The 27,305-nt window shown below is 41.2% G+C and overlaps 1 long non-coding RNA gene across 3 annotated transcripts in view; it reads right to left on the bottom strand.

The window, feature by feature from the left end:
* The window catches only part of LOC147016893 (uncharacterized), a 120,926-nt gene extending 95,427 nt beyond the window's left edge, over positions 1-25,499 (bottom strand). For 2 of the 3 annotated variants that reach the window (XR_015049237.1, XR_015049238.1), the window contains exon 1: positions 9,241-11,739. This is a non-coding gene — a long non-coding RNA (uncharacterized LOC147016893). Of the gene's footprint in view, positions 1-9,240; positions 11,740-22,044 lie in introns of those variants that run through there. The other variant, XR_015049239.1, reaches the window with a different exon arrangement.
* Between the last annotated feature and the right edge of the window lie 1,806 nt (positions 25,500-27,305).

The raw sequence follows: 27,305 nt of genomic DNA, 5'->3' as shown, positions 1-27,305 counted from the left end.
AATGCTTTTGCCGTGTATGGCCATGGCTTGGAAATAAACAACCAAATTCGCCAAGTGACTTAAAGACTCAAGCAAGGACTCAAACAAAACGGTGTATAAGGAACGGCTGGCTTGGCAAGTGATTCGTGATCGCCGATCGGTCATATAAACACCATGCACACCGAGATGCCCGGGATGTCAAGCAATGTACGAATTGGACAAATGAACACTTTTTGTTTTAGGAGTCAGCGCTGCTGATAAGTTCAATTCCGGGATTTACATTTTGAAATTCGGCTGATATTAAGAGATTCTCGAGGTTATGGCATGTGCGGAAATGAAATAAAGCCATGAATGCTGGCGTCTTCAGGCATTTATAGGCATTGTAATGTATCTAGCGATTAGTAGGTCTGGTATTGAGGAATTTGATGATACGAGTGAGGAAAGTGAAAGAAAAAAACTTTATCGTTAGGAAACCATAGTGGCCTGTTCCAAGTGAAGGCATTGCTGAGCAGGCCAAGAGAAAATGGCAAATTAAGACTTCAGTAAGGGTCAGCAAGTGACCAAGGTTGAATGTTGACAAAGGATAATTAAATAAGGCCGTTAATTATGTTCAAAAGGGGTGTTTAAGTTAACCAAAACACCGAATTTTCATTCATGCACTCCTTCTGACATATTTTCTTCCAGATCTGTACAGATGGATTCTGCAGTCAACCTGCTCTCAGAAGTGTTGCTTACTCTTCTGTACAGGCTGAAGTCATCAAAATTGTACAGAGGATTATCCAGGGAAGCCGAGAGGTCATTGATGTAGCCTCAACAATAATGTCAGTTTTATAATGCTCCCATGTGGGACATCAGCCTCAAGAGGATATCTGGAAAAAAAAAATTACACCATCAAGAGCAACCACCCATTACTTCTGCTTGCAGAGAAAAAAAATCTGATTAGCATTCAAGGAGAGGCACCTGAATACCATGACAAGACAGCTTGGTATCTGATGCTGGGTACCAGACAGTAGTGATTGCTTGAGAGATGTTGAGAGAAATGTCCATGATCTAATGTTTGATATTTAGTATCGGGTTAAAAAATAATCAACATATCCATGGCAGAATAGCTGGGCCAAAAATTGAACTGATGATCAGCAATTTTAAAGGGAGAGAAGATATAATGGCAAAGGTCTTCAACAATGATGGATTCCATCATTTGCTTGTGATGGGGAGAACGCTGAGCAGTCTGTAGTTGAGTGAATCAGAATTGGAACTCTCCTTTTTATAGGGGTGATATTTGTAACTTTCGAAGATGAAGGCACCAGGCCATCTGAGAATGATTTGGAAAAGAGGGGAGAAAAGAGGAGAGAATGTGGCCAAAGTACAACGTTTTAGGACTATCGTGCCTATGCCATCAGGACCGATTGCAAAGTATGCGTCAATATCGACGATGAAATTCTCAATATTAGTGGGAGAGAAGTCCATGTGCTACATAGAGCAGCCAGTTATGCAGGAAAGGGTGGGTAAGGGAAGGCATGGATATGTGACATGACCTTTTCATTAATGACAGCATTATGATATTCAGGTTTTCTCTGAGCAGTGTCAACATGACTCCATCTTTTAAGAATGAAGGCACAGTAGAGGAATATGCGATCGACTTCTTCAGCTGTCACCATATTTTGGAGAAGGGTAAGAGGATTGACAGGTTTTAATTGCACGTGAGCTAGTTGTTGGTCTCTGGCTTGTCAAAGCACCGATTGATACACACTAGTTGGGCGATTTGTGGAGAGACTCTAGGTTTCCATCAGCTGGGTTTGCCTTCCAGATGAAGCACACAAGTTGCTTTTTCACAATTTCCTCACCACACGCCTCTGAAAACCAGGGTCAGGATATTGAATCGGACAATTAAATTAAATGTGGCGGGATGAGCTGGTGAAGGACAGACAGAACGAAATGACAACCTAAATTCGTTTCTGGGATTGAGCATGGTAAACTTTGGTTTTTAACCGATTCGTTTAAGCTCATCAAAGCTAAGATTTCCACACCAGATGTGTCTGGTCTTTCTGCGATCATTTCAGCCCTGTGTTAATTGTGTTTTTTTTTTTTAACACATTTCTGTGTTTTGTCCTTACCTTGGTGTTGGTATTGTCAAATCCTTGTTTGGGGATCTTACCTAACTCCCTAACTCCGATCCAAAAGTAAGCGTGCCTTATTCTGACTCAGATCTGACACGTGCCTCATTAGGTTTATTTTGTTCTGGGTGTTCTCCTTTCATGCTTCTCGACTCTCTATCAAATTTCCACGTCTATAAAAAAATAACAAAAAATTTAACTCAAAATAAAAAATTAAAATTCACCGACTCATTTTGCCTGGCGTTTACTTCCTCCGCTCATCGTTTAACAATTTCATTCTCAATAACTAATTTGCATCTCTCTTTGAAAACTTTTATGAACATCCTAAAATGGTTCATTTTTCCATATCTCCCATGGGATGTCAGAAACATCCCATGTTCTTCTTCATCTCGATCTCTTCCTCATTTTTCACAGAATTTATTATTGCAAACCTGTCGATCACGCAAGTTCTCAGGCTGCAGACAGTTCCTCTGAACTTTCCTCAGGGAAAGCATGACTTTCCCTCCGTGCTTTCAATAACCCTTCATTTAATCCCCGTGATGATGCCCGTCTTCGTTTATCAGAATTAGGTATTATGTGGCGTCCGGTCTGCAGAGAATGCTGGCACATGAGCATCAACTCTTCCCCCATCTGTACCACACTTGCATCCCAAACATCCCGCTGCACCACCCACAACAATCACACTTTTTGCTACATATCCCACCCTTCCACACCCCTGCCACTTGTCCGAGTTCAGCCTCCCTTGCTGCACACCCAGGCCCCCCTCCCCAATCATGCCTCTGGCTCCTTCTCCTATTGCCACATGTCCTGCTCCCCCTCATCCTGCCAGATTTGCCGCTCTTACTTCACTGCCGCTATTGTCAGGGAGCAACTTTAACAATGCAGGATATGACTATTCACACAGGCCAACTTGCAGGGACTTCAATCTGCTCTCCAACCTCCACAACTGCTACCTACACAGCACCTGATATTGAATTCCACCTGGGAATACTTTCACATAGGTCTACTTTCCCTCATGCACTAGATTATCCTGTCCCATCTGCAGTTTTCCTATTCATTGAAGCCCTTGTACCTTGAATACTGTGGGAGAGGAGGTGGTTGCATTCAAATTACTTGCTTTCTCAGCTTCGAAAGCTCACCTGACTGAGGGTAACTTTCGTTCATTGCTTAATGCTTGCAACCAGTGTGTATCCATCCTGAGGCAAGTCAGAAAACATAATCTTACAAATTACAAGACTGAATTCTCCACCAGTCTCCTTCCTCCAAGTGATAATGGTACTTTGTCAAGTCTGTCTCTCTCTCTCTCTAATGTATGCTCCTCCTCTATCTCATCCTTCTCCACAAATGGCATTACTTACTGCAGTCTCTGCCGAAGATAAGGCACAATGTCGAAACTGTCTTTTCCTCCACATCTCCTAGATGCAACCCATCCCATGTTGTCACCATCTCACCACAACATACCCACTGTCTAATAGACTCTGTGTCCTCAGCCGAGAGGGTAGAAAAAGTTACGTCCAGCCTTCACCCTGCTTCGGTGATGCACCCAAACGTTATCAGTTCCCATGTTCTCAAATCCTGCTCTGTTATTGCTTTCCCTCTACGTATCTGTCCTATTTAGTCTGTTCTCCCCCTATGGCTGCCTCCTCTCTGCACTGAAGTCAACAAACATCACTTCTGTCCACAGGAAGTGTGAAAAAACAGATCCCACCAACAATAGGCCAGTGAGCTTGCTTCCAATTACAAACAAAGTCATGAAATTCTTAATTGCATCTGATGTCAATTATTTCTTGTTCTCAAACTGCCCAATCAATAACTATCAGTTTGGATTCCATCACAGTCACTGATCAGCTCTATACATGCTTCTCTTAGCAATGGTTGCATGCTGCCATTATCACACGAGAGGTCAGAACCATCTCCATGGACATATCTGAGGCATTTAACATGGTCTGGCATTCTGCTCTGCTTGCCACTCACTTCATACACTCACACAGTCAATGTGTTCCCATCAAAAGAACCATATTCTACCCTCTCCCAGTGGAGGCTGGAGCTCCCCAAAGGTAGTGTTTTGGGCTCAGTCTTGTTCCTCATCTCTAATATAAGACCTCTCCAATGCTCTGGAAATCCCACTCTCTTTCTTTATGCAGATGATTTCACATTGTGTCATATAGCACCCCCATCCCTCTGTGAGGCAGACATTAGCTGCATTTATCTCTCTCTGCTGATCTCAAAATGATTAGATGCTCATCTGATAAATGCAACATGTCCTCACCCTAACGCATTGAAATAATTGTCAAATGAACCCACCTTCACCCAGTCTCTTGAACCTCGAGGCCTTACCATCAGCCATGACCTTTCCTGACCACATAACAAAGCTGGCCTCCAAAGCCATCTTTCATTGCTAAAAATCTTTCCTTGGAAAAACACAGATCCTCACAGTCTGCAAAGCCTTCGTCCATAGATCATTGGAGTACTGCTGTCCGCTCTGGAGTGATGCTCCAGAATCACATCTAACTCTCCTGAATTCTGTGGAATCTAAAGCTCTCAAAATTATTGGAATCTCCTGTGATGAGGTCAAAGCACACGTCTGTTGCTCTCCCATTGCAGGCAGGTAGGTGGTCTCTGTTTTGTACCATCTATTCTCCAACATTGCTCCCTCGAGCTTCTCAGTCCTCTGACCCACCCCCACCAACTTTAGCATGAACGTGATTTTCCAGTAACCCCTTACTGGTTAAACTTCCAAAATCCAAGATGACTGCATACCTCAACTATATTATTCCTCTTCTCCCATCTATGGATCTGCCTTCCAGAGGCTGTGCAATCTCACTCTTCCTTCCCTCCAGGGCTTTAAACAAGCCATGCACCATGATCTCTTGTCATCCCTTATTCTAATCAATGATCTTTATCACCCCCATTAACCTTTCCTAACCTAACTATCTTACTGGCTAGTTACAGTGTTTCCTCCCCACCTCCATTTCCTCTTATCCGTTTCATTAATTCCCTTGATGTTTGTCTCACCGTCAGATCTGCCTCGCTGTGAGTAAAAAAAAAAAAACAAACAAAGTAGAGAAAGAATTCAGTTGAGATATGTCGGATAACAGGGACTGTTGATAGCAGGAGCTGATGAGACAATAGGCCAGTCTGTGAGGGAAAACTGATTTCAGACCAGACCAATCTGTCTTGCTCACCCGTCATACACATCAGCACCTTTGCAGCTTTCTAAAACTGCCAAGGAGACAAACACTTTCTAACATTTTTGAAATATCATGCACTACAGTACTATATCGTTTTTTGCCCTCTCAATGGTGAAGAATCACTTTGAAAGTTAAATAATTATCGTATAGAGATCCGGATTCAGGTCTTCACCAAAATCGAATCAGTTCGTCCTTGCCACACACCAAACCTGGCCACAGAATGTCATCCGGATCTGTCTACAACTGTTTGAGATATCCTGCACACAAACAGACAGACAGACAGAAAGGGGTGAAAACATAACCTCCTTCACCTTCGGCGGTGGACGTAAAAAGGGCATCCTTAGAAGAGCCAATGTGTGATATCACTAAATCTAGCAATGAATGACTTGATTGTGTATTACTGTATTCAGCTCATGTTTATTCACATTTTGTGCTATTATTTACTGATTTTATTACTGCTTTTGTTGTGGCATAAGATTATGATCAATGAATCACCACATCACGGCAGGATAACCGAGAGCTAGGCACGCTCGCTCTAAAGCTGTCTTGCCTGGGTTCGAATCCCGAGCCAGTTGTAAACTGTCATCCCAGTGTTTCACAGGCTAGGTGATTCAACAATGTGTGTGCTGTCTCTCGGATGGATGTTAAACTCGATGTCACATCTGCCGGAATCCCCCCTCTCTCGCTCTCTCACCGCTCTCCCCTCTCCCTCTCCCTCTTGGAGGGGTGAAAAGGTAGCCACATGTGCGAGCACGCAAGCGGACATTTGCCAGGTAAATTGCGTGGCCTTTAAATTCTCCCACCAAGTTTTAGTTCAAACCCGACAGTTAAAAAGAAAATGTTGCTGTTTGGGTGCATTTTATCGCACTTACCTTCCCTTCCCCTCATGCTGACTTGCTGTCTTCTCTTCCCATCACACTACCTTCTCTTGCCCTCCCCTTACACTTACCTCCTCCCAAACACCCGACCTCTCCACCCCCCATGCACATCTCTGGGCAGTCTCCGTATGGTGTATTAACGTGCTATTTAACCTACTGCATTTCATTAAATCCTGTGTTACCTGCCTCTTCTTCTCCACAAGTCCCCCTACCAAACACCAGTCCAGAACCCCTCCCCCCATGCTTACCTCCTCCGAAGCCCCCTTCCCTTCCCCACTTCCCCCTCCTCTCTCCACCATCCTCCTCACTCCCACCCCCATCCAGAGTGCATAACGATGTTTAGTGAGGCATAGGCATTGCTCTCCCCACCCCCCTTCCTAGCTCACCTCTTTCTCAACCCCTCCGAGCTCCCCACCCTTCTTGCTCCCCTACCTCCTCTCTCTCCCTACCCCCCTTTAATTTACCCATCAGTGAAGCAAAAAAAGTCAAATAAAATCAGTGTTAAAAAATATGGTAACATCACTCACTAAAGAATGCAAGTTACTACTTTCATAATTTGCTTTGTGTAGTCTATTACATAGCGGTATACAATAATTATGGCCTCATTGTAAGATAAATGCTATGTTAATAATACTGATGCTCAAGGCTACATCAGTGTTCTGCCAAAACGACATCACTTGGTCATGTTCCAGGCAATCATTAGTGTGTTTGGAATTTGCCTGGATGGCTGCAGTCATGCCTGTGATTAAATATCCATATAATTATTGTATAAGTACTTTGATTTTATCAACTTCTCAAGAGCGTACTATAACATGCTATCTTTATTGATGTAGCGGTTTGGTGACTCTGGCACGCAGAGGAGTTCTCACCAACTCAAAGAAAGAAAGAAAAAAAAAAGGATTTATATTTCTTGTTTCGTCTTTTAAAATATGTTCCTTTCATATGACTGTATTCCAAATTTGGAAGATTTTCCATTTTGCCATGTCGAGGAATGAGTTTTTAGAAAAAAAAAAAAGTAATAATTTTGCCTCAGTCCGAGTCATGGTAGATTTGACACTGGATTGCTGAGCCGGATCCTAAAAAGAGAGCATGGTTTGCGAAGTCTGCGGAGGGTAGACTATCAATCGTGCCTTCTTTTCCACTGCTGCATCAATAAGAGCTTCTCCTTTCACTGCTTTTCCCACCATCGTTTCCTCATCCTGATTTCCCTCCAATCCCTCAACTCCGCTCGGTCACCTATTGCCTGTTTCTTTCACTCTTCATCCGCATTTTCATCCCTTTCTCTTTTCCACACATCTCTTATTCTCTTCATCAATCCCAAAGCCATACTTCTGCTTATTTGATCAGGTTCTGCAGGAGAATACAACCGAAATAGGTCAGCATTAAAAGATTTCCCTTGTTGATTTCTTCAAAGTTGGCAGTCTGCCGTATCGAAGCAATTTCAGTGTTTTATTTGACAGGAATCAGTTAGCACATTTAGACTTTGCACAATTTTGATTCAGAAGAAAGAAGAAAAACTGAAGAGGCTGGTGAGAAACATTTAGAGTGTCATTCCATGCTCAGTCACTTAGGGAACAAACTTGATATTACAGCTGTAACTCACACTTTTGAACTTAAATAGCTGAATGATGAAAATACCTCACTTAAACAAACAAGTATCTTGTTTTGAGTTAGAACTTCAAGCAAACATTGCAGGTGACACCATTGCCCCATGAGGTAATGTTTTTTTTTTGTCAAAGAAGGTCTTAATGTTAAAACATGAGCGAGAACTTCAGATTATGTATGCAGAGTGAATAGTCGGGCCAATGGCGGCACAAATTGTCTGCAAGATGTTAGTTTATAACACTCAAGTTCCTTTGTTATTACTTACATAATATGTCTCAGCTGGAGTCAGGCTTATACAGCACAAGGACAAATTTCTAGAATTAACAAATTCAACGGAAGACCAAGAAGGAACTTCAAGAAGTAAAGAGCAAATATAGAGTCATCAGGAGGAACCTGGATAGGATTCGGGTTTCAGCCGCTCCTCCACGGCCCTCAAACCCATCAAGGTGCAGCCAAGTGAACCTTACAGAAAAAAAATTCTGCAATAATTCATTTCTCGTGAGAGACAGATAATGAAAGAGAGGAATCGAGAGTAAAAGAGATGAAAGAGAAGAAAAAGAAAAAATATTAAAATGAATAAAGAGAATTGTGAAAAAAAAACATTAGAATAAAATGTGAAGTTTGAGTTCTGTACTTGTAGATTTTGAGAGTACTTCTTGTGCAGGGATCAGAGGGGAATTGATCCCATTGTGAATTTATTCCAATAGCAGCATGCCTTTCAATTCCTTGACCTCTCCCTATCTTACACATGTAATTATATATGTCCTAAAAGGTTAGACACCTGCTATGAAGCATCTTTGATATCCCTGACATCCATACATTTCACATGGCTGCACGGTGGAGCCATCACGGAATTATTATGACTGCGTCACACAAATTTATATTGATTTCACCGATATAAATATGGTCCTTTGAAATTTGAAACGAGATCATCAAATTCCAAAGACAAGAAATCAAGTGAGGTTTGAACTCAGTGTCTTTGGTATATTTATAAACTTTCTGCTTCTGAGCACATCAAGGTGATGACCTATGATTAAATTCTCATCAAGTACATGCTGTTACGTGTAGAAATAAAGATATGATCACAAAGGCATAGATGATCAGTTTCAGAGTAATTAGGGGAAAGTTTATAGAACATACAAAGCAAAGTACAATTAATCGTTTTGTATCCACAAAAAAAAAGAAAATCTCAAAATAATTAATTAGTTCCACTATCCGTTATAACCATCTCAAATATAACCAATTGTAAGGAAATGCCACTGTGTGATAATAAAAAAAAAAGTTGCTAATAATAATCCAGGAATAGGGAGAAACCGTCATTAATCAGAAAACTGCATTTAATCTCATTTTGAAGTTGAATATAACATTTGGTTCCATGTGAAATCTCTTGGTGAGTAAAAGCAAAGTAAATCAACAATGAAGTTGAACAAGAAAGCATTGAGGGAAATAACCAACAAGTGGTGAACAACATACCGTTCAGGTCTGTCTGGAAAACATCCTCTCTCTCCTTAAGGCAGTTGAACGTCCATCTGAGGAACAGCATACTTTTCGATTCAATGCCCTGTCTGCAAAACGCCAATCCGACAGTTTATCGTCGGGTCAAGAATTTAACCCAGACCAGACAGCTCGAAGGCAATGGGCTACTTCTGCACGCTCCTGTCGGATCTCATGGAACTGGGTAGGGGAATGCAGAACATTAGGCAGGTGCATCTCATGTCAGGATGTAAGTGTAGAGGAGCTGCAGGAGTGAACGTCATTCTTTTTACAATGTTTCAGGCTCACAGAAAAGATTGTACAAATGCAGAATGTAGAGGACATCAGGAGACCTCAGGTGTTGTTTATATCAATTATTAAAACATTACCACATAATAAACAAATCAACACAGTAAATGGGATTTGAAGCTGGGTCCGCAGCAAGAGCTTTGTGCTCAGATAGGAACATGAAACAAACTGACCTGAATAATCTAGAATGCTGATCTTTGTGAAGGATGCGTGTCAGTCTGCTTCGGCAGACAAGATAAACAGTGGATTTCATCAAATGAAAGCCGATAAGAGTACGTTTAACTGCTTTGGAAAGTGAGGTGTGGCTGATGTTTTGAGCGTTTGCCCTTCGTCGTCTTTACCCTGATGAAGGGCTCGAAATGCTCAAAACTTTAACCGCATGTCACTTTCCAAGGCAGTTAATGTTCTCATATCAGCTTTCATTTGATGAAATCCAATGTCGACCTAAATATGGGTGGTCCTCTTCCGCAGGGTTTGCCTGTTTCACTTCACAATGCACGGGGTCGCAAGGGGTGATGAAAGGAGAATGTACAAAACAGCCATCTCTCCTGGAAGTAGTTAAGCTGGTAATGTTCACAAAGACAGCCTCTCAGACCTACGGCTCAGAATGGAATAAAATGTATCAGAAAGCAGAACTCGTGTCTGTGGGATCACCAAGTCGCACAAATTAGGAAAATGTTCAAAATTCGACAACATTGCAATGTATCCTCAGCCAAAAGATCCGTTCAGAGGTGATGCAACCCATTATATTCGGGAGCATCCGATATATTTGGCTGTTTGCTGCAGCTCATGTTATTCAGTTAAATATTTAAACTATATCGTTTCGAAAAACTAAATACAGGCAGGAAAAAGGTCGCTTAGCCCATTATGCATGTCATCAATTATACAATTATTTATGTACTCAGAATAGCCTGTATTTTTGGTAACCCATGCAAACAATTGTTATTGACTTACATGACATGACAAGCATGTGTTTCCTAAAAGGGCATTGCAACCACATTTTTACCCCTGCCACCAAAGGTGGATGGGGGTTATGTTTTCACCCCTGCCTGTCTGTTTGACTGTGAGCAGGATATCTCAAGAAGTTATGGACGGATTCGGACGAAACCTCGTGGACAGTTTGGGAGTGTGACAAGGACGAATTGATTCGATTTTGATGAAGATCCCGATCCGGATGAGAGAAATTATTATTGTGTTTTTTTTTTTAAAGTGATTTTTCACCATTGAGAGAAAGAGCCAAAAAGTATATAGAGCACGATATTTCAAAAAGTTGTGGATGAGTTGGTGACGAGAACAAGCCGATTAGATTTATGGTTTCGGTATGAATCCAGATCCGGCCTCTCAGTGGGATACAAAACGTAAAGTGTTTAGCCTGGCGGAGGTATGCGCTCTATCGAGTACCGTTCTAGTTTTCAAACATTTCCTCTTGTCTGTGAATACAGTATAAAGTAAGTTCAATGCTTTATTGTGATAATAAACGGGTGAAAAGTTTTGCCACAGTAAAATGAAGTATTAAAATCATAGACTTCTCATTAACTTGGGCTTGGATTTGTTTCTGAAAACTTTCGAGCATCACATGTCCTATGCAGAAGGCGACTTCAACTAGTTATTGTGTGCAAGCCGGGAACGAATGTAATGCGATGGCATCGGTGGGAATGAGATGACGTTTTGAAACTAGGCCCATGCTTGGATCCCAAGGCCTTTGGAGGAAGTTTATCTCTTTAAACAAAATACGGCACACAAACCAAGTCGTTAGCTGTGATGGTGCTTGCGTGGGAAATCATTGCGTTCATAACACTGCACTCTGGCCATAGACATCAAATGAACCATTCTATCCCTTTCTGAAAATTTAATGTGGGATCACCAATGAAGCCATTGGTTCAAAACATCTGGAAAAATGATGAGACAGTGAAATTATCGAGGTGGATAAATGAGAAGCAAGCTCAATAGTGCTTACCGACACATTGCTTATGTGCTTCCTCACTGATAATATCTGCACATTTAACATCCCATAATGACATACACAGTACAATATTAAATGGTGTTGTTTGCATTTCCTCACTGAGGCTTGAGAAAATTATTGATATGAAAAGTTTGGTTTTGTAAAAATTATTTTTTCACCCATTATGTAATAAGTATATACTTTCAAATATTCACAAGTCACTTTTGCTTGTTAAGACATACATTACATTCTATGTGACATCGCAAATGATGAATAAGAATGCGGATCCATGATTTTTTTTTTTTGTCACAACTGCCATAGTCCTCTTATTTTTCCACCCCCAAACTTTCCCTCAACTGCCACCCCCATTTCTCCTTTAGGCCTCTGTACTCTTTCTCTCACTTTTGACGTGCTGGGAAGATGTAGGCGAAACAAGAATTGCATTCGTGTTTATTCCATGCGGGAGTTTGCTAACAATCTACGCCACTGACAAACAAAGACGTGACTCTAAAACTTATTGTCCTTGTTGAGAGGCGTAAGGTTCTTTGTTCTTACTGTGCAAAAGTCCCAAGAGATATTGGAATCAAAAAGGAAATAAACGATTTTATTATTATTATTATTATTCTTATTATTTAATTATCACAGGCTTTCGGAATGGCGTCGAGGTACACACACTCACCTCTAAGCTGTCTCGCTTGGGTTTGAATCTTGGCCCATCTACAAACTGTCATCCTGGTGTCTCACAAGCAGGGTGGGGTGTCAACGTGTGTGCTGTCCCTCGGTTGGATGTTAAACTGGGTGTCCTGGCTGCTAGCATTAGTTGGTCGATGTTAAAGATCCCACGGTGTCCTTTGCAAAGAGTAGGCAAGCTGTCGCCGCCACCCTGGACAAATTCCAAATTCCGACCCTCACCAATTGGGGGCGTTGCATCAGCGGTACAGCAACACCCCCAGAAAATGATACTACTCGCAGCAATGTGCTGCTAGAAGATTTAATTATCACCTGTTTTCGAGGAAGATTTAATTGTCACCTGGCTTAAATAGCACACGATGAGGAAGATCGAATTGTCACCAAGTTTACAACTTTCTCTTGCACTCATCCTGGTTAAAGTATTCAAAGGTTAAAGTGTTCACAGGGAGCATGAAATCTTTGGTAATGTGACTTAATGAGAGGTGCTGCAAAAGTGGTTTTATGCTTCAATACAACTGCAAAGCAGTTCTGATAAAAAAAATACCTTCCTGCCTATTTTGATTCCTCTTCTACTCATGCAGAAAAGTATGTGATCGACCTCAATTTGAGGGAAAGTAACAACTAAACATTTAAACAATCAAATGTAAAAACTAGAATGGCACTCGGTTGAGTGCATACCTCTGCCAGGCCGAACATTTTTCATTTTGTATTCCACTGATAGGCTGGATCTGGATCCAGACCTGAACCCAAATCTAATTGGCTTGTTCTCGTCACCTAACAAAGTCATCCACCAAGCTTTGTCATAATTCGTCCAGAAGTTTTTGAAATTTCATGCTATATATGATTTTTGCCTCCCATCTCTCAATGGTGAAGAAGCAGATAAAAAAAATTTTTGTATTCGGATCTTCAACAAAATCTAATTAATTTGTCATCGTCACCACACCGAACTTGACCACTAAATTTCATATGAATCTTTGCACAACTTTACAAGATATCCTGCTCACAGACAAAGAGAGACAGACAGACAGGTTTGAAAACATAACCTATGTCCACCCCTATGCGGTGGAGGTAAAAAATAAATTTTCCATGAATCATTCATTTTCTTAAAGACTTCAGAGGTGGCCATTTGGCTTGCTGCTCTGCGGTAACCACCATCACAAACACTTTTTCTTCCCACATTTGTGATTGTTAGCTTGTATGCTGAAGAACTATCAGTTCAGTAGAATTCTCATTGGCTTCGAAGCAATGCTGCGGCAAAATTCCAGAATCTCATTTGGCTGTCGGCCATTTTGTTTCATTGTTCTTTGAGATACCAACAATTGTTGGATTTTGACACTGATAGTACACACTTGTTTTAAATACAAGTATCGAGACAAGAAAAGAACTAATAACAGGGGGAAACGGGTCAACAAACACAAATTGGCATGAATAGGTAAACACAAGACAGAGCATATAGACGTATCATGGCACAAGAGGATGTCTATGCTGATTCACCTCTAAAAACATCATTGTGGAAATGATAATGATCCTTGCTACAAAGGACTGCCAAGGGATATTTCTCTTCCCAATTGAGTTATTACCATGTGGCTGGTGGAAGAGGTAGACTGTCGCATTTCAAAGGCTATATGTCATACTTTGGCTTAGGTTCTGCCTTGATGTGCTTGCAACCAAGCACCCTCCCCATCCTACTTCCCTCCCAAATGGAGATTGACCTGAATTGGTGGTCTCTGTGATAATTTGTTCTGCTGGATTTTTTTTTCTTAAGCGGCTTGAGGTTCCGAGACTTAACGTTTGCCATCTTCTCTACCATACGTACAGTGATGGTGAAATACCCTTTTAATCTGACATTTATTTCCTGTTATGCTTTTCGATCTTCATTCCACTGTTTATATCCATCATGTTTTGTTGCTTGCTTTGATCTTATTACCATTTTGTTTTCAATTTTTCATGTAGGTTGTGGTATAGGAAGCTTGACTGTGCCTGCAATGACAAATAGTTCATCTTTACTTATTTCTAATTTGTATTTATAATGTTAACTCATTTACAAGCCATATTTATGGACGAAAATTAATAAACCATATGATTGCCCAACCTATTCGGATGATATAAAGAGGTAAGACGATGTTGACAACATTTATCCTCGGGTGAGTTCAAATGATAGTTTAATACTTACGGAATTAGTGCAAGTGGCTTCTCAAATGGAGATAAACTGAGTTGTCATTCATGAGAAAGGGGCACTTTATTTGAAAGAAACTAAATGCTCAATTCTACTTCACTGCATCATTTATGTTAGAGACAGCCTACTACAGTCATTTTACACTGTTTTTGGTGTTTTTGTTCTTTGGCATGGCCATTGTATGGGAAATCCTCTGAACTATTCTGGCTGCACTATGGGAGAGAATTTTATACCATAACAAAGAGAGAGCTTTGTGTTGCTGGTGGGTGAAATGTGCCATTTGGTAGCTTCAAGTGATCATTGCTTCGAGTAGAAAGAGCATCAAAAATTATTTGCACTCCTTCACATTTAACGAGAAGGTCTTAGCGAAACTTCCTCAATTATTGCAGAGATTCCCACGCATGAGTCTCAGCTGGTTGCCTTTGTGCTCAGGGCACCACAGTTTGAGAATGTGCCAGAAAAGGGCAGGGGTCGGAAGAGCTACAAATGAACTGTAAATAAATCCCCTCTCCATCCCCCTCCCCCCATCCAAAATCCATCCACCCATCCGCTTTTTTTATGGCAGTACATGTCAATTTCGACCTTATCGGGGATACAACTCAGACTACAGAGCCCAACGACAAGCACTCGACCACTGAACTATCTTGCAGCTGCTGAGTTGCACAGTTTACATGCTATTCCATATGTCACAGTAAACGACGATTAAAGTCGCAGCCTCATCCATTGCTTCATCCAATGAGGTATAGTGGACAAGGAATTTTACAACTACAACCAAGTCATCTTTTCTCTCTCTTCGTTGGAGTGAAGTTTCGGTGTGATCATGTACTCGTCTGCATTGTCACTAGAATTCCCAGGGCATACATTGGCAAAATTAATTCTCAACAGCACGTTTGTCTCACCTTAGAAACCGATGCGAATTGCATTTTGCAAGGTTTCACAAATATTATCACTTGTTTAATAATTTTCTGTGAATATAATTATAATAAACAACAATTCAGGTGATTTGGTTGCCTTGAAATACAGTACTGTATTCCCACTCATAAGCGTATTACGTTTTGACATTTGAAAATTTCATTCTGCTCAAAAAACAGGAAAGCAATTGCATCGTTAATTGTTTCATGACCACATCAATCTACCAAAAGGGTGATGTGCCTTGCCACATAAACTGGCCTCTTTGCTAAAATAAACGAGATTTTCAGATAATCGATATACATATTTTCAAGTGTTTGTGTGTGTTTTTTGTGTGTTTGTGTTTGTACGTTATTCTTTCCTGTCAGAACCGTAGTACCTAGAGGCCCCACATTTTTGGTGTAGGTACTTCAGAATGCGGGCAAGGTTCTGGGCTACCACATGTTGGCCTTGGTATCCATTTTGTGGCCACCAAAGGCTGCTATAAAGTGTATATTGGGATGTGGGGTCAGGCAGTGCTACCGCCAGCCCACCTGCAAATGTAACCACCAGGAGGCCAATAACTCCATAGCTTTTCAATGTCCAACATGTCACGAAACCACCACCGGGAAATGCTCACCCAGCAGGGTAGAGCCTAGTATACCCCTCCCCTCCACCCCTCTAGCCCCCGCCCCAACCACACCCACCCCTCCAGGCAGCCCCACTTGTACTTCAATATTTTTGAATGACCCTCAATTAATATGTATGATATTTCTGTTTTTGCAGTGATTTTATAATGCCTCAATTGTGTCCCTTTATGAAAGGTCACACTTCTGTTAATACTGTTGCTCTGGATGTATGCAACACTGTCGCATCTCGGCAAATACTGATGCCGCCATTTGTCCACTGGACGTTCCCCGAGTTGTGTAATATAACCAAGATAGCAGCTATTGATGTAAGTTCCCTTGGGGAAAATGGGGTTGGGCTGTAAAATTCTAATTTATGACTAAGAAGAGAGTTAACATTACCTTGTTACAGAAACCAAAGTGAACCCTGATGAGTGCTTAAAATCAGGTCATAATAGCATGCACATTAATAAGGATCCTGGTATCAGACCAATCAAGGGTTACGCCAGAAAACATTTATGGAATGAAGATGTTTCACTAAGGGCCAGCACAAATGAAAGAAAGCTTCCTGTAAAGCTATCAATTCATATTGGTAATATGGAGATGTTACTCCACCACCATGTGTATCACAGGTAAAAATCGAGCAGTAATATTCTTATACAAAGTAATATAGCTCAATAAGTGATTTAACAACTACCCCTGTTTCCAAAAATGCTGTTTTGCATGTCGAGGAAAGGAAATCAGAAAGACAACTAAAAATACAAACATACCATGGATGTAGCTCAAGCCAATTCACCATGAGTGCATCATTTTGAAACAATTCTTGACCCCAATCAGGCTTACTGCTCATAGCATATTTTCAGTAATGAAACGGATGATAAAATCTACACAGAATATTACCTGTAATTTATAACAGTTAGTTTGAAAGAAAAAAAAACACGTAAATTTGTTTCATTTTGTTAAAATAATGACCAGAAAGCAACTCCTTTGTACATTTAATTTCTGGGGGTGGGGGGGGGTTCTCTTCAGAACACATTTGTTTTATCATTTTAAAAATATTGTCATGTCTGCAGCTTGCAAACGCGATATGCCTCGGTGCCGGGGTCCTTTGTCCCAGGAATGGCCAAATGGTTTCAAACTACTGCATTTAATGTAATTATCTACAACTTTTCCATCCCCCAGGGTCGCGCAAATGAACCGAATTTGGTGGCAGCAGTCATGGGAAGCAGATGGATGGAAGACGTTTCCTTCTTTTATAAAGTTTATTTACAATGGATATGGGGAGAAAGGTGGATGGGATATGCAATTCAGAACAGACCAAGCGAGGCAACAGACACAAACATGGAGAAGGGAAAATGCAACTTATGTACAGTGATGAAATAAAGAACAATTCCTAACCCCACTTGGTGCCACAGAAAATGGAATCACGACAAAGATGGGGATATGCGGCGAGGACTTCCCTTTTTTATGATGAGTTGTGTGTATGGTGATGGTGCAGCCCATTATGTCATTATGGATGCAAGAGTGAGACAAAGACATTGTGAGGTGGCGTCCATATTTCTCGAGAGCCGTCCTCCCTGCACAATAATGGAACAGAGTGGGAGACAAAGAAACCCAGTGATGGATAGAGCCATTGATGAAGAGAGCCAACAATGAGGAGAGCCAGAGATGAGGAGAGCCAGAGATGAGGAGAGTGAACAATGAGGAGAGCCAGATATGAGGAGCACCAGAGAGGAGGAGCAACAGAGAGGAGGAGCCCCAGAGGGGAACAACAGAGAGGAGGAGAGCCAGCAAGAGAAGCGAAGCTAGAGACTGGAAGTGAGAGACACAGGGAGCGATCGTTTTTATTTTCCCAAGGTTCCACTCTACAAGGTACGTCCATGTTAGAACCGGCACTCATGGCTCTCTGTACGTTTACACACAGCTTCTGGTCAGGGGATTCTCTGGCCCACCCTCCATACCCTGGGACCACCTTTGATTGCTACTGCCGCGAGCCCCGTGATTGGCCGCCCATTGGTCGTGGGAGGGGTGTCATTCTCCAGGCTGTCCCGCATAAGGGGTAACACCAATAAAGATAAAGTCCATCACCTCTTCTGGGCCCTATAGTGGATCTCGCCACCATGGCTTGTACTGATCAGCCAGACAGATAGTGACGGTCCTTTTTTCAAGTATGTAGCGCTTTTCCATGTGCCTTTTTGTGGCTGGAAGTCCTCACCTGTCCCCACCCACTAACAAGAGGTGTTTACACATACAATCTTACTTTAACTATAACATCTATAAATTACATATGCTGCTTTCTCAGCATTATGTGTAACAAGACTACTTATTCTGACCAGTTCCTGATACATGGCTATCTAACCTACTCCAAACATACGGTCCATGTTGCACTTACCACAGCCTAGCAATGGACACTCCCCCAACCCCCCCTTCCCCATAACAATATATATATATATATATATATATATATATATATATATATATATATATTGTGACGTCCACGGGACTTGAACAGTCCCGCCAACGTAGAATGAGCCGAAACGATGTAGGCGATTTATTTTTATATAACCCAAAGACGGCGGTTCTAATCGCCCTACCGCAAACGGGACGAGGAAGGTGGCACGAGTCACTTTTCACTGAGTTGATGATGTTTATTCTTTTTGCTATTGACCAGAAATAACAAGACTCGGCAAGAAGAGGGATCCGGGGCGATTTGACGGGATGGTGTGGGATCGGGCGTGGGGAAAAACACAGACAATTCCAATGAATATACAGTTCTCAATCCCTCTAAGGCGCCAAGCAGACACACACACACACACACACACACACACACACACACACACACACACACACACACACACACACACACACACACACACACACACACACACACACACACACACACACACACACACACACACACACACACACACACACACACACACACACACACAAAACGTAGCTATCTCTGGTGGTCAGGCTGGACCGTGGTGTGGACGCAACTGTCCCTGGATCGGCGCCGGACGAGCCGGCCTTGCTCTCGCCAGGGGGGGGCAGGAGAAATGGTGGTGCTGTCGTCCTCCTGGTCCTGGCCCAAGTTCGCCCACAGCCGCCAGGGAACCAGCTCCCGCGCCAAGCCGCGAGCAGGAGAGGGAGGCGGGTCCACCCGCCGCCCGACCCCGTATTCCGAGTCAGCAGAACCCTAGAGCCAACCAAAGCGAGGGTCGAGGCTCGGCAAGGCTCCCAGGAACGATCAAGAGCACGATCCACTCAGCACAGCAACCAGGATGCTCTCTGCCGGCACAGGTTCCACACCAAAAAAACACGAGAGTTCTGGTTGTAATCTTCTTCTTCTTCTTCCTTTTCGACCCCGAACAGAACCTTTTTATCCTTCTGCCCTCATCACCTCCAATCGAGCCGTTTATTGGCCCACTGCCGTCGCCTTCTGCCAATCGTGATCACGGGGCGGAGCCATCTGCTGCTCTGTCCTGTGACGTCACGGCCAGTCTTCAGAGAATACCAAAAGGGGTTTACGCAGACACACTTACCCTATCCCGTGTCCCTATCTAATTACGTGACATTTATCATTTCCCCCTTGAAGAAATGAACATTTACTAGACAACTTATCACCACTGAATTACTACTTATTACATCGAGATCCTGGTAAACTCGAACAGCATGGCATACCTAAGTAAACATCCTAATTACCCTTTGAATGCATACCCCCCCCTCAAACGTAACAATATATATATATATATATATATATATATATATATATATATATATATATATATATATATATATATATATATATATATATATATATATATATATATATATATATATATATACACATACATACACACATGTCCTTTTCTGATACAAATTGAATGCATGTCTGAATAAAATAAATGTCCAGAAATCCGTTTCATGGTGAATTGCATTGAGACACTCATGGGACATTTTATACAAAGCATCTGTTCTGAAGGGAAGAAAAAAACCGTCAAACATGAAAATGATTCTCAGTCAATAACTGGTGATAAAAAAACACTGAAAAAAATAGGAATGACTGAACATGTTGTTGAAAATGGTAATGTATCAGCACATCATAAGTACTTGGTTATTATCATCGAGTGATGTAAAGAGGAAGCAGGCTATTCACCAGATTTGGGAAGACCGGCAATTAAGTTTTAGTTTGGCATGAGAAGAGAGAGAAATTTATCCAAGGATGGTAATTAGGTTTGGAAGGAGACACAAAACAATGCAAAAGAGAGAGAGAACAAAAAGTGACATTTGAGCAAAATTTAAAATCCAGTGTTAAAGGGAGCATAAATATCGTAAATACATGATATCGTAAAGTATAAAATACCACTATAAATAAGCACATTTCAAAGTGGACGACTGGCTAGATTGAGGGGAGTTCTGACCATCAAAAAATAGAAATAACGAGCAAGTCTACAATGAAGATTTTGAGCTGACAATAAATTAGTTTTCTTCCAGAAGGCTGGCATCACTTGCAGTCCAATTATTGAATAGGAATTTGAAATAAATAAATAAATTTGTATGGGGAATGCAGGGTGTCCACAAATTACTGTTCCAAATTCAAAGCACAATTAAAAAAATTAATTGAAAGGGATACAATGATGCCATTGCTGCATATGAAATAATATTTCTCATAGTTTTATTGACTTTTTTGTTTCCTAGTGTCTCCTGTTTGTGACATGCGATATCACATTTGCTGCAAATGGAATCTCCACAAGAAAAAGCAGTGTGTTGCCTGGTTTATTGAGAACAAATTAGTTACACAGGTTCAACAAACCTTCAGGACGACCTGGGGAAGGCAGCCACCATCGAGAAAAACGATTCGTGAGTAACCCAAAAAGTTTATGAAGACTGGTAACATCCTTCAGAGGAAAGGGGCAGGCTGGCCAAGCATAAGTGGTGAGGATGTTGAACATGTTCACGAGTCATTGGAGTGCATTCCCCACAAGCCCGTTCTGACTTGGATGCCGATCTATTTATAAAACTTTTATAAACGTTCTTTCATATGCAGCAAACCGCATCATTATATTCCCTTTCAATTTCTTATTATTATAGTTTGAATTTGGAGCAATAATTTGTGGACTCCCTGATATTTCACAATCCTAGCCACCCCCACCCCCTCCACCCCACCAGTCTGTGCCAGATATTACCTTACCCCTCTCTTCACTGAAATCTCTTACCATTTTTTTTTACCCTCTCCTTCATAATTCCATTATTAAGAAGCTTGGTTCTTCAATTTGATTGCTATACTAGCTGTTGCAAATAAAGCTCAATGATACTAAAAAAAGACAAAATTATACAAGGCAAGAAGAACAAGAACACTTTGAAGATATGCGACTTCATTTGAGGGATATTCACATTAGTCTGATTTGCCAGCATTCTTCATTTTCAAACATATTTTTATGTATATAAAGATTAGGAAGAAAACATATAAATTTATTATATTTCATTTACACACATTTCGTTCTTCAATTTGGGTGTCTTGGACGTTTATATCTAGTTTGTAAACATTTTAAATGTTTTATGTACAAGGGGCATAAAAAAGTTCAAGGAAATGAACATTTATTGGTACTATAAAATGACAGGTATGCTTGCTTGTTGTATGTCATTCATTTAATTAGTAATCTGAATGTTCCTTGTTTCAGAGCATAATCCAGAAGTTTGCTGTGTCATGCATTTATGGATCTTAATAAAAATTGAGCATCAAGGCACTATCAAATATTTATGTATAGAAGGCACAGCTCCAAAGAAATCCACTAACACATGGTTGAAGATATGCCCTCATATTTTATCGTAGTGAAATGGGCAGCTGACTTTAAACATGGACGTGAGTCCTTTAAAGATGAACCAGGTCAGGATTGCCAACAGATGTGACCGACCCACAAACTGTGGCCGAGGATGAGGCATTAATAATGGAGGATCGATGCGTTAAGGTTGCCAAAATTACTACAGAACTGGAAATTTCTCAAAGCAGTGTTTTCTCCATCATCTATGAATACGTGGGCATGTCCAAGTCCAAGTTCAGCAAGATGGGTGTCCAAAACCTCAGCACTCATGATCCACATCAATGACTGACATCATGTTGTGAACTCCCCAAACTGTTCAACACAGATTCAGCAAACTTTATTACTCACCTGGGATCCTGACACCAAAGTAGATGTCATGAAATGTAAGCACGGGGAATCATCACCGCACAAGAAATTTCATACGCAACCCTCGATCGGCAAGATCACGGCAACCCTCAGCCGGCAGGATCATGGCCTCGATTTTCTGTGATGGCAAGGGAATCCTGTTGATTGATAAAATGTCTAACAAAACTAGAACCACGCGGGAATATTACACTAGCCTCATGCAAAAATTGCACCAGACGCATGCTCTGCTTTCATAAACAAAATGAAATTCATGGGCAAATGCTCCTCCATAACAACATGGCTCTGCCCAAGGCCTACATTGTGCAGTCTGACATTAGTGACCGTGGGATCGAGCAGCTGGATCACACACCTTACAGCCGGATCTGGCTCCCAGTCACTATTATCCGTTTTGACATTTGGAAGTCCCAACTACGTGGCTAAAGATTCACTGGCGTTGAACTGACAAGAGACCGAGATATGACTAAAGAAGCAATTTGAAAACTTCTATTTTCCTGACATAGAGTTTGAAGGACAATAGGAGCTAGAGCACTGAAGTCAATGGAGACTGTGAAAAACGAAAGTTGGCATGCCTTGGACTATCATGAATGTTTCATTCATATAATTTTTGAATAGCCCTCTTCTAAATTGTAATCAAGGTGGTACAATCACTCTTTTTGCATGTTTACTGCTAAATTCTGTGCTTCTGTTCAGGGTCCATTAGGTACCTCGAACTCCATCATTCCTCACTTTGCATTATCAAAATGTAGAATTTCTCAGAGAAATAAAAAAAAAAAACAGAGCTCTGTTACATTTATTTGTGAAGGGAGAATGAAATTAACTATGGTGAATATAAAGACATGGATGAGGTGAACTTGAACTTTTATCAGTCTCATTTTTACGCACAAATGGAAGTATAACTGATTATGGAAACCTTCTGGCCTTTACAAAAATGGAGCCTTCCAATGAGCGAACAGCAATTACTTTTCATTAATTTTCTTTGTAAGCATTCGATCAGTATTAGTCAAACACTGCATCACCGAAAACATTTCAATAGGGTTCACCCGATTCAAGGATTTATTTTTTTCCAATTTATCAGTACAAATGGTCCTGTCATAAAGGACTTGTGCAAAATGGTGCACAGGGGCCTTTGGTACAAGCCTTAACACACTTATATCTGCACCAGGCCAATATTTTGATGAGACTCAATACCGATTATATATTAGAACGAAAAGACAATGATGTGAGGCTACAAAATGGAGCAAAAAGAGAAATCACTTGTTTTACTATTTGGTGCTAATTGGTATCATCTGGTATGACATTAAACAATTAAGTGTGTGCATGGTGGAGTTTTATTGTAGTTTTTATCCGATACCTCGATAATTATGAGATTAAGACAAAAAAAGTGAAAATCGTACTTTTTGGTAGTTTTCTCTAAATGTACGATTGAAACTAGGATCCCAAGGCAGCCACCCTAACCACTAAGATCCCAAGGCAGCCACCCTAACCACTAAGCGAACACCAGGCTATGGCTTAATGGTTAAGGTGGCAGACTTAAGATTTTAAAATCCAGTGTTAGAGGGTCTTGAGTTTGAGCCCCCTGTCGTGCCATTAAATAACAGCGGTTGGGTTGACTCATCTCATCATCCTTCCGTGGTAGGCGAAATGAGTACCAGCTTATTGGAAACAGGCAGCACTGCGTCAGTGGCACAGCCATGCTCCCAGCAACGATGCAACCAGCAGCCACAGGCTGCAAACAAAATGATGATGATGAGTGAAGGTATTGTATTGTAGAGTTCACAGTCCTTGGGAAACATCTTTTTAAAAGGCTGTCCAATTATCGCACACTATATCAGGTACGGTACATTATATATCCCATTGTGCACTCCAAAAGGAGTAGGCTGCTGTGTGCTGATGATCCAGGACAAATTCAAAACTCTGTGACAAATTCCAGTGCCAAACTTCTTCACTACATGAGAAACTACTTTGCTATCACCTACTCTCCAACAGATTTGTTTTTTCGGATCAAACCCTGTGAAATTAACCAATCAACTGTTTATTGTTCAAGGCAATTTCATTGGTTAATTTATTCTCCCTTAAAAGGTGCTGTTGATTCAAGGGATGTATAATTTGATGACTAATTAGCTATATAAGTAAGTAGTGTTTCTATAAGTGGACTGTGGAAAAAAATGATAATTTAAAAACAATTATTCGGACTATCATCTGCAGTTCCATTTATTTTGAAAGGAAGAAAGTTGTAAAATAAATACAAGTGACAGCGTATAATAATGTCCAGGATGCTCGAGTTATGCGTTATACGAGTTATGAGTAAATGCTAGACATATCACGGTTGTTTAGGCTGGAGCGTTTTGAAATGTTTAGGAATTCTGAACGTGGTTGACAAAGTATATTAGAGACCTGAGGGACAAAGTTTATCCCACCTGCTTTTTGATGAAAGATCCCACTGATTAGAGAATAATCGTTATTTCACAGTGAATGTGATAAGATGCTTATGTCGAGCTAATGTGAGTGGCTGTGCATAATGCGCTAATCATTGGTGTTAAAAGTGGAAGCCTTGCTCATAACCAAAGCCATGGAAAGCTAAGTCTTCAATAACATTGCTCATTGCCAAAACAAATGGCACCCAATATATTCAAATTATTCCAAAGCACTGCAGGAAGGAATATGTTTGAAACATGAATTGATTGCGACTTTGTGTAACAGCACAATTACATAAGCTGGCTGTTTGTTGTATTCAAGCAATATAATAATTGTGCAGAGCTATGTATGCACCAGCAAACTAAGCCGTGAGGAGTGCCATGACCGAGAATAAACTTTCTACCAGTCGTTGGTGCTGATATTTTGCCTTCAATTCTCATTTTTGAATATCATCACATGTGTTTCTTTCAGTGTGTATCATTGATATTACCAAGTCGATGACAAACATTTGGTTTAAAAGGTTTCCATCCATCCATTGGGACCATACTCTGTTCAGAGCATCAGTGTTACTACCAAAGCAGTCTCCTGGGCTATTGGGCACAATCCTGGACAGGTACCACTCCAACACAGGATACTCAAATGCCTCAATCATCTCAGAAAGCTGGTACTCATTTTGCCAACCTCAGAAGGATGACAGGCAAAGTCAATCCCACCTGGTATAAATTCAACAGCAGAGCAGGATTTGAACTCAGGACCCGAAGAACCCAAGCCCACCACCCCAACCAGGAAACCAACACCCGGCATAAAAAAGGTTTCACCCACAAGAATATGTAGGTGTGGATGGCTCGGGGGGCCAGGGCGTAGGGGGGGGGAACACAACTTAACATCTACATCCTTTCAGATTTAAATTTCACACTCCATGGTGATGCAGCATTCTCATATCTCCCATTTTCTTGTCCTCCTCTCACTCACAAACATGATCATGCACTCCTTCTCGAGATTTAACATTGACATGTGAGTTACTGATCGTCATCTAGGAAGGGTGGAGGGCTCACTGGTGAAGTGGAAATACTGGTGAGCTACTTTATAACTGAAGTACACATTGATTAAAAAAAGTAATATTCACTAATTGGACACACACACACACACACACAATGTGTGTGTATATATATATATATATATATATATATATATATATATATATATATATATATATATATATATATATATATATATATATATATATATATATATATATATATATATATATATACATACATACATATACATAGCCTGGTGTGTTAGCGCAGTGGTTAGGGCAGCGGCTTGGGATCCAAAAGGTCCTGAGTTCAAGCCCCGTTGAGCCACTGAATTAATACACCAGGGGGTTGACTCAGCCTGTCATCCTTCCGAGGTCGGCGAAATGAGTACCAGTATACTGGGCCGGTGTATACCCCGGTTAAAAATAGGTGTACCATATCCCTGTGTGTCGTAAGAGGCGACCAGGGTTGCGTCAGGAAGGGCATCCGGCGTAAAACATGTGCCAAATCACTATGCGGATCATACGGATGATCCGCTGTGGCAACCCCTAACGGGAGCAGCCGAAAGAAGAAGAAGAAATATATATATATATATATATATATATATATATATATATATACATATATATATATATACATGCATATATATATACATATATATATATATAAATGAATATATATATATATATATATATATATAAATATATGTATATATATATATATATATATTTATATACTTATATATATATATATATACATATATACATACATACATACATATCTTCTTCTTCTTTCGGCTCGCTCCCGTTAGGGGTCGCCACAGCGGATCAACCATCTCCATTTCGTTCTATCCTCCACATCTTCCATTGACACTCCAACCACCCGCATGTCCGCCGTCACCGTATCCATGAACCTCTTCTTTGGCCTTCCTCTTCTCCTTCTGCATGGTGGCTCCATCTTCAACATCCTTCTCCCGATATACTCCGCTTCCCTCCTGTGCACATGTCCAAACCTTCTCAATCTCGCCTCTCTCACTTTGTCTCCAAACCGTCCTCCCTGCGCTATCCCTCTAATATACTCATTTCTTATCCTGTCCATCCTCGTCACTCCGAACGAGAATCGCAGCATCTTTAACTCTGCCCCCTCCAGCTCCGCTTCCTGTCTTTTTGTTAGTGCCACCGCCTCCAAACCATACAACATAGCTGGTCTCACTACCATCTTGTATACTTTCCCCTTAAATCTCGCAGCTACCCTTCTGTCACAAATCACTCCTGCAACTCTTCTCCACCCACTCCATCCTGCCTGCACTCTCTTTTTCACTTCTCTCCCACACTCTCCGTTACTTTGGACAGTTGATCCCAAGTATTTAAACCCATCCACCTTCCCCACCTCAACTCCTTGCAACCACACCATACCACCACCCTCCCTCTCATTTACGCACATGTACTCCGTCTTACTCCGACTGACTATCATGTCCCTTCTCTCCAGTGCGTACCTCCACCTCTCGAGGCTCGCCTCAGCCTGCTCCCTACTCTCCCTATGTCATCATCATCTCCCAGATCATGATGTCATCCGCGAACATCATAGTCCATGGAGACTCCAGTCTGATCTCGTCCGTCAACCTGTCCATCACCATTGCAAACAGGAAAGGGCTCAGAGTCGATCCTTGGTGCAATCCCACTTTTAACTTAAATCGGTCTGTCATTCTTACCGCACACCTCACCGCTGTCACACTGTCCTCATACATATCCTGCACGATCCATACATACTTCTCCACCACTCCCGACT

The sequence above is a fragment of the Eptatretus burgeri genome, chromosome 11, assembly GCF_056783735.1.
Source record: "Eptatretus burgeri isolate ZD-2024b chromosome 11, Ebu_testis_v1, whole genome shotgun sequence".
In the NCBI taxonomy this organism is placed as follows: domain Eukaryota; kingdom Metazoa; phylum Chordata; class Myxini; order Myxiniformes; family Myxinidae; genus Eptatretus; species Eptatretus burgeri.
The sequence above is the reverse complement of the archived record's forward strand: the minus strand, read 5'-3'. Positions and strand labels throughout refer to the sequence as shown.